Below are 9,466 nucleotides of genomic sequence, written 5' to 3' on the forward strand. Positions count from 1 at the left end.
ATCTTTGTTGATTCTTCATTTTCGTCTTTCAAAGCTCATCATCACAGAAGTTCACTGTTGCATTGAATATTTGCTTAATGTTTGCTTAGAGTAATAGAAGTATATTTCATTTTGGAAGCATGGTAAGAGGGCTGCCACCGAGAAGTGTGAGGAAGATCTTTCATTTTAAAAACACGCGTATGAGGAGAATGAATGCCACCTAAGAAGTAAGATTTTGGTTTGGAAATAAAGGAAGTAACGGAGATTGAGATATGGAAGGTTACGGATGATTTTGATAGAGCAAGCAGCTTGGTCATGGCTTGGAAGAGAAGCACACTTTCATTTTGCTTTGGATGCTTTAATTTTTTTATTCCAGCTTAGAGTAGCTTAGGTGCTTAGTTATTTTTTTTTTATTTGCTGCCACGTTCTGGTTCCTTTACTGTTCACAACTTTCTTATGTTTCTTGTCTTTGCATAGTTGCCGAATGTGACATTGTGGATTGCTGCAAAATGACATTTTACTTCCAGCTCAAAAGTTGAAACCAAATGAGTTTTCTTGAAGTTAGTTCTCGCTACTTTAATTTGGTTCAAGCATTTTTTTTGGTATATTTTCTTTTAAATTCTCGCAAGTGTTTTAATGTTTTAGCTTAAGCGTTGTATTTTTTTTATAGCTTGAACTCTGTTTGGACACTTATTTGTTTTAGTTTTAAGTTTAATGTTTTCATTCACTTTAATGTTTCCAATTGTATTCAGTTGTGTTTAATTGTTATTTTTAATTTCGCGATTTGCATTCACCAAATCTTTCACAACCCCCCCCCACTACGTGTTTGATCTGAGACCCGAACCACATTTGGTCCTTGAGAGACGACCTAGGAGTCACTTCCTAGTTTATACTGCATTCTTTAATGCACAACTTTTGTGGGAGGTGCGACCCTCTCATCAACGACCTAGGAGTCACTTCCTAGTACTATACTGCATTCTTTTATGCACAACTTTTGTGGGAGGTGCGACCCTCTCATCACTTTATATCCTTGATAACCCATAATCTGTTCTTGAATTTCACTAGTTTGCCAAGGTAGGGTTCATTATTTTCCTTCACAAAGTCATGTGAATGAGTTTTTCTTCCTTATTGATGCACAAATTTATGATCACCAAAATATGATGTCACAAACTTGTTGAACAATCGGCAAGTATGACCGAATCGTTTCAAGTAATAAACTCGGTAAGACTAAGTATCATTCTCCCAAAGGACTCACGGCCTAGTTTAGTTATGTGATTCGTTGATTAGCTAAGACTTAAGAACAAAATAATTGGATTTTTCTATGCAAAAGACGAAAATAAACATGTATGCATGAGGTTGATCAATGGCTAAAACAAAATACAAACACTTTCAATGGAATATATGGATGAATATGTTGTTGGGGCTCAATTTCATCTTATCCACTCTCATATATTTTAGGAATTCAACATTCAAGTCATCATTGTTAATGCCACTCTCTAAATTACCTTGTCAAGAAGGCCTATCCCTAATTACGAGTTCATACAATTCCTAGCATTCCTAATAATTAGTTCTTTTAGCACAGGAACTTAATGACAACCAATATATTATTGGGAGTAATTCCCCGGATCTAGACTTCCCCGTACGTTCCCGTATCGACAAAAACAATAATCATGCATTGAATGAGTTAAACAAAGCAAGCATTGAGCAAAGAGGAAAAACCCTAACTAATGATGAAAGAAAGCATAGGTCTTAGATTAAGATGTAAACACAAATTCCATATATGAGAGCTTCAAAAGATTACATTGATTCCCGAACAAACATACAAGGTTTAGTTCACCATATTCATGGTGAACCTAGATGAACAATAATGAAAGAATGAAGGATAAAACCCTAGAAAGGTGAAGAGGTAGCCTGAGCATCCAAGATCCTCCTTCAAAAGGGTGGAAGAGAGAGTGTTTGCTTCGTTTCTGCCAAAGATACAAACCCTAGGACGTCCTAAAGCTTATATACTATTCTAAAATTACAGAAAATCTAGGCCCAAGCCCATAAGTGTGCCGCTTAGCGGTAAAGTACCGCTCAGCGGTAAGTGCGTGAGTAGTTTCTTCCCCTCAGCGGCCATTTTGCCTCTCAACGGTTCCAACGTGAGCTCCTGAGTGCCGCTTAGTGGTAAACTGCCGCTGAACGGCAGTTGCGGCTTCTCCTTTTGCACTTTTTGATGTCTTTTCTGATTCCATCTCTCTCCTTCTTCACTTCTTTCACTAAATTCACCTTAAATCCTGCACAAAAACACTGAAATCAAGCATAAACCTGTTCAGCTCTCTTATTTATGAAAATATGAATAAAAGCATGATTTCAAGCTAGTTTCTAAGTGTAAAGGTTGCTTTTAGTATCAATTTTAAGCATGAAAATAACAGTTTTTCAACTGTTATCAGATGCTTAATGGACCGTCTACCATTTGAAGATTACTTTTGTAGGTTTGATCTCCAGACCACAAATCTTCTTAAGCATAAATAAGGGCATTATATTGATACTAGTTCCTAAGTCAACTAGAACCTTCAGTATATCATGATTCCCAATGGCGCAAGGGATGGTGAAACTCCCCGGATCTTTGAATTTGGGAGGTAGCGTCTTCTGCAATATGGCACTGCAATCACCCTGCACTTCAATTGTTTCCTCATCTAGATATTTCTTCTTCGTGAGGAGCTCCTTCAAAATATTTGCATACGAAGGCATTTTTTGCAATGCTTTAGAGAAAGGTATGATGCTCTCATATTTCTTAAAAGTCTCCATGAACCGCTCAATCCGTTTTTCTTTCTCCTTCCTTGACTAAGTCTTTGGATAAGGAAGAGGTTTTTCAACATCTTTTTCTTTTTTTCTCTCTTCTCTCTCCTTTTCTTTTCTCTTCTTTTCTTTTCTCTTCTTTTCTTTTCTCTCTTCCTCTTTTTTCACATGTTCTTTTCTCTCAACCTCACCTCTTATCTCATCATTATCTTCTTCTTTTTTAATCAACTCAACTTTCTCTTTTCTCTCATCTAAAATCTTGCCACTTCTAGTCATAATGGCATTGCACTGCTCCTTAGAGTTAGCTTCAGTATTAGCTCTAAAACTCCTGTGAGGCATCTCCTCTTAGCCAATTGGCCAACTTGTATCTCCAAATTTCTAATGGCAGCTTCAATGCTTTTATGGATTATTATCAGAATCGATTTATGTAATTAACGATTTGGATAAAATTGGTCGATAAAATATTTTCAATAAACTTAAATTAAATTATTTTTTTTTTGTATTGTTGAATATAATGAAAATTATATATGGGATTAATTTGCCTTGTGCTGAATATACATATAGGGTAGAAATATGGGCTAAGCCCAAAATACGAATAAAAAATAATAACAAACTATCTAAAGATAAAAGATAAACATAATATATCTAACACTTCATCTCAAGCTTCTGCACTCGAGTGACACCAAATTGCTAATGATTTGCAAGAAGACATAAAAGATGAAATACCAACTTAGAAGACTCCCCATGAGAAACAAATATGGGAGGTTGATCCATGTAAATCTCTTCTTGAAAATTGCCCTTGAGGAATGCCACTAGTGGATAAAGAGGTAATTGTTTGAGAGCCACCATGACTATAAATAAATTAATAAAAACCATATTTTCCATGGGAAAAAACGCATATATGAACGGGTCAAACACAATGATGACAAAAGAAAGGTTAGAAGAGACATTAGCGGAAGAAGCCATGGATGAACAAGAGAGAGAACCTATAAAAAAATCCAACATCCTCCAATCAAGGCACTTGAAAAAGGAAATGAGCAACTTCGATCCTCTAAATAGCTGCCTGACGAGACGTGCGATGATGAACTTGAAAGAAGAAAATGAGCGACCTCGACGCTCTGAATTTTTACTAGACATGCCACCATGCACGATGGAAAAAAAAAAGAAGATCCACAACTTCAAAAGGCGCTGAGAGCGCATAGAAGATCCGATGAAGGCATCACTGATGACATGGTGATCGCCTGACCGAGACAATCAAAACCATGTGATCGTCGATCGTAACTAAAACTCCAGTAGTGAACACTATAGGTGATGGCGTCACTGGTGACAGTAGATGATGCCATCACCGACAGTGGTGGATGTAGTGACAGAGGCACCAAAAACTTTTTTCCTCAAAGAACCTGGCTCTGATACCACTATTGGGGCTTTGTTAAGAATCCGGCAAGTGTACCGAATCGTATCAAGTAATAAACATGGTAAGACCAAGTATTGTTTCCCAAGAGACTCACGGCCTAAAATTTATGTGATTTCTTGATTAAATAAGACTTGAAAACAAAATATTTTGGTTTAAAATGCTAATAAAGAAAAGTAAATATGCATGCAACTTGATCAATTGGACAAAAGTGCAGAGATGAACGGATGAATTTGATATTATGGGATGATGTTGTTGGGGTTAGATTTCACCTAGTTTGCACTCATGTATATACGAATTCTACTTCTTCATTAATGTCAATGTCACTATCTAAAGTACTTAAAACCCGATTGCTAGACGAAGAAAGCCTATCCTTAATTAGTAGGTCACAATTCCTTGAATCCCTAACAATTAATTCTGCATTACAATTAGTAGCTTTCGATAACCAGAACTTATACCCCCATTCCTGAGCAATACTGCTTCTGGGAATAATTCTCCAGAACCTGAATTGTAAGATACCTTCTGGTACTCATGCAAATCATACACCATGCTAATGAATGAGTTAAACAAAGCAAGCATTGAGTGAAAAAGAATTACCATAACAATTAATGAAGGAAGCATATATAATTAAGAATAAATTCAGTACATGAGAGTTTACAAAGGTTTACATCATTCCCCAACAACAAATAGAATTTAGTTCACCATTGGCATGGTGAAACTACATGAATAATGCAAAAGAATGAAAGATAAAACCCTAGATAGTGAAGATAAGAGCTTCTGCATCCAAGGGGTCAAAGGGTGTGTTTCTACGCCTCTTCCGTCAAAAGATACAATCCCTAGGTCGTCCAAGTCCTTAAATAGAACACAAAATTAACAGAAAACGGGTCCAAGCCAACAAAATTGGCGCTCAGCGCCCCACTTAGGGCGCCCAGGCAGCGTGCCAAATCATATGACACTCAGTGTCAGCTTAGAAGGCAAGCAGGCATGGTGCGAATCGAGGAAGTGGTGCTCAACACCCCAAAAAGGGCACCCAGGCACGAGTCAAGCACTTTCTACGCTAAGGGATTCAGAAAACGGCAGCCAAGCATGAGACATTGTACTTCAGCGCTGAGGGCCCCTATAATGGCGCTCAACGTTGCTGCGATCCTCCTTTCTGATGCTTTTCCAACTCTTCCTAAGTTCCAACTCCTTACTACTTTAACTCTTATTCCAAATCATCTCAATTCCTGTTGAAAACAAGGAAATCTAGCATAAAATCATTAAATTCATCTTCGACTCTCTTATTCACACAAAACTATGATTTCAAGCTAGTTTCTAAGTCAAAAAAGGTGCTTTTAGTATCAAAATTAAGTAACAAATAACGGTAAATTCAAACGTTATCACAACCCCAAATTTAGGACTTTGCTTGTCCTCAGGCAAACAAAATGTATCTTATCTTTCAAACAATCAATACAATGGTTTCAACACATTTCGAAACCTTTTCTTTCAATATCAGTCAAGATGAATAAACGCCTTGATCAATTAACTCATTGTGGTGCTCACTTAATCACAGAATATTCAATAAATGTTATTGATGAGTCACCAATTTTCACTATACACTTAGCTTCCAACACCATATGTTGTTAGTGAATTGTGCTTAATTATCAATTATTCTTGCATTTTCATTATCTGGGCTCAATTTCAAGACTAATTCTTATTTTATTTAATTTGAATTATTGGAGCTTAATTATTTCAATCACATTTGTGCAGGACAATCACGGTTGAAAGGTTGAAAAAGGTCTGTTAAAGCCTTGACCGAACGATCTTCTAAGGCCGTGACCGAACGGTCTGCTAAAACCTGGAACGAACGGTTTTTCGAAAGAAATGAATATCGAACGGTCATGGAAGCATTGAGTGAACGGTCTACTGAAGACGTGATCGAACGATATGTCAAGAACCTACAATGGTCGAGCACTAAACTACCGATCGGTTTGTTGAAGGATTGGCCGAACGTCTACTGAAGACATGACCGAACGGTATGTGGACGCATATACCGAATGTTCTGTGAAAGCTTACACTGAATTTCAAACAAACGGCAGTGCATGTGTTGCTTGAACCAAACGGCATGAGCCTTTCATGACCGAACGGTGAGCTAGAGCCTAAACTAGACGAGCACCATTAGAACGAACGCTCTCAGCAATTCTTGACCGAACGGTCAGATGAGATGACCAGAGATTGGAAACACATTTTGAGAATTCAAGACGGTGGCCACGTCAGTGTTAGAAGGGCAATTTTTTGTTTTGAGGTCTATATATCCCAAAATTCACCTTCACTTTACCTAAGTCTTCCAGCCGCCACTTACGTTTTCTGGGGAGCATCTTTTTCCTCCTCCCCTTTGGGGAGGTTTTGTTTTATTTTCATTTTCCCTCTTCATGTATTGAATCTCTGTGTTTTTAATTACAATTTTCATTTTATGTTCTTCATTTGATGTTGTTCAATCTTTATTTTCATCTACGCATTACTGATGACAAATTTATGAACACCGAAATACAGCGCCACAAACTCGTTTAACAATCGGCAAGTATGACCGAATCGTTTCAAGTAATAAACTCGGTAAGACCAAGTATCGTTCTCCTAAAGGACTCACGGCCTAGTTTAGTTATGTGATTCGTTGATTATTTAAGACTTAAGAATGAAATAAGTGGAGTTTAATATGCAAAACAGAAAATAAACATGTATGCATGAATTTGATCAATGGCTAAAACAAAATACAAACACTTCAATGGAATATATGAATGAGTATGTTGTTGGGGTTGTCAATTTCATCTTATCCACTCTCATATACTTTAGGAATTCAACATTCTTTTCATCAATTGTTAATGCCACTCTCTAAATCACCTTGACAAGAAGGCCTATGCTTCATTACGAGTTCATACAATTCCTAGCATTCCTAGTAATTAGTTCTTAAGTGCAGGAGCTTAATGACAACCAATATACTATTGGGAGAAATTTCCCGGATCTAGATTTCCCCGTACGTTCCCATATCAACAAAATCAATAATCATGGCATTGAATGAGTTAAATAATGCAAGCTTTAAGCAAAGAGGAAAAACCCTAACTAATGATGAAAGAAAGCATGTATCTTAAAATAAGATGTTAAAACAAATTCCATATATGAGAGTTTCATAAGACTACATTGATTCCCCAACAACAATACAAGGTTTAGTTCACCATATTCATGGTGAAGCTAGATGAATAATAATGAAAGAATGAAAGAGATAGAAAAACCCTAGAAAGAGAAGAGGAGAGCCGTCACCATCTCCCAATCTACCCCCAAGGGGTAAAAAGTGTGTTTCTGCTTCCTCCCAGCCAAAGATACAAACCCTAGGAAGACCTAAAGCTTATATAATGTTCGTAAGATTACAGAAAATTAGGCCCAAGCCCAAAATAGTGCCACTCAGCGGTAAGTGCGTGATTTGATTCTTCCCCTCAGCTGCATTTTCACCCCTTAGCGGAGCCAACGGATGTTCCTAAGTGCCGCTCAACGGTAAACTGCCGTTGAGCGGTAGTTGCGACTTCTCCTTTTGCACTTTTTTGAGTTCTTTTCTGATTCCATCTCTATCCTTCTTCACTTCTTTCACCAAATTCACCTTAAAACATGCATAAAACACTGAAATCAAGCATAAACCTGTCCAGCTCTCTTATTTCTAAAAATATGAACAAAAGCATGATTTCAAGCTAGTTTCTAAGTGTTAAAGGTTGCTTTTAGTATCAATTTTAAGCATGAAAATAACAGTTTTTCAACTGTTATCAATAGTCACCTGCATAAATTTTTGAACAGTCTCTTCTAGCTTTGTTCTTCTCTCATTTAATACAGATACTTGTTGCCATATTGATGGTTGCTATTGTGGTCTATTAACTTGTCCTACTTGTCCAGCTTGTCCATTTTGACCTTGACACATGCTTGGGTGAGGTTTCCACCCTTGGTTGAAGTTCCCTAGGCTATATTGAAATTGATATCCCATAAAATTGACATCTTCTAGGGCCTCCACTGGAAAAGCACATTGACCATTGATATGGTCACCACCACACAATTCACAGAGTTTTTGTTGAACTTGTGAAACGTTCTTCAGCTCCTTTGACAATTGAGCGAGTGTCTTTATCAAATTCTCCAACTATTGAGTTATGATTTTATTTTGTGCAAGCAAGGCATCTTGAGATTGCAATTGTAGGACTCCCTTCTCTTGAGGTGGAGCTCCTCTTTCACTATGCATCTCGTTGTCATTAGTAGCCATGTTGTCAATCAATTCAAAAGCTTCCTCTAGAGTCTTGCATTTGATATTACCACCAGTTGAGGCATCAAACATCAATTTGGTTTGTGAACCAAGAACTCCAAGGAAAAGAATGACTCTAGTTGTTTCATCAAAGCCATGAGTGGGTGTCGTTCTCAACAAGCTCTTGTATCTCTATCCCACGCTTGACCTAGCGTTTCCTCCATACCTTGGCTGAAAGAAGAAATTTCTTGCTTCACTTTGTTGATATTGGATTGTGGGAAGTACTTGTTTAGAAACTTTGAAATCACGACTTCCCATTCAGTTAAACTATCCTCCAGGAAAGAATTCAACCATAGCTTAACATTGTGTCCCAATGAGAAAGGAAAGAAACTAAGCTTTATAGTGTCATCCGACACACCATTGATCTTTACAGTGTTGCAAATCTCGTTGAATGTGGTTAAATGCTCATATGAACTTTCATGTGTCAGTCCATTAAATTGGTTGCTCTTCACCAATTGTATCAATGACGATTTCACCTCCATGTTTTGCAGCACTGACCCTCGGCCTCGCATTGTTGTAAAGTGATGAGGGCCAACAACAGTGGTGTAATCCGTTAGAGTACGTCTACCATTATTTTCTCCAACCATCTCTTCATTACTTTGGTTAGATCTTTGTGGTGAGGGTTGTAAAAGTGTCTCTAGACAAGGAAATAATTCTCTAGATGTTCGGATTCTCCTTCTCCGTCTACTCTCGGCCAATCCTTCAAGAAGAGGTTCCATTGTTTTCTTGCTCCTAGTACGAATTATATCTTGCATACACAAGAAAACAAAACCATAGAAACAATTGTTAGCACAAAAAGGTAAAAAAAATAGAAAAGATAAAAAGATAAAATAAAAAGATAAAAAGATAAAAATCAAGTCAAAGCTAATCAATAATCACAAAAATAGAATAGTTAAACCTCGAATCCCTGGCAACAATGCCAAAAACTTGTTAACACTTTGGCAAATGTACCAAATCGTATCAAGTAATAATAAATGGTAAGA

Source organism: Vigna umbellata, chromosome 9, assembly GCF_029865625.1.
Source record: "Vigna umbellata cultivar VRB3 chromosome 9, Vumbellata_1.0, whole genome shotgun sequence".
NCBI classification, from domain to species: Eukaryota; Viridiplantae; Streptophyta; class Magnoliopsida; order Fabales; family Fabaceae; genus Vigna; species Vigna umbellata.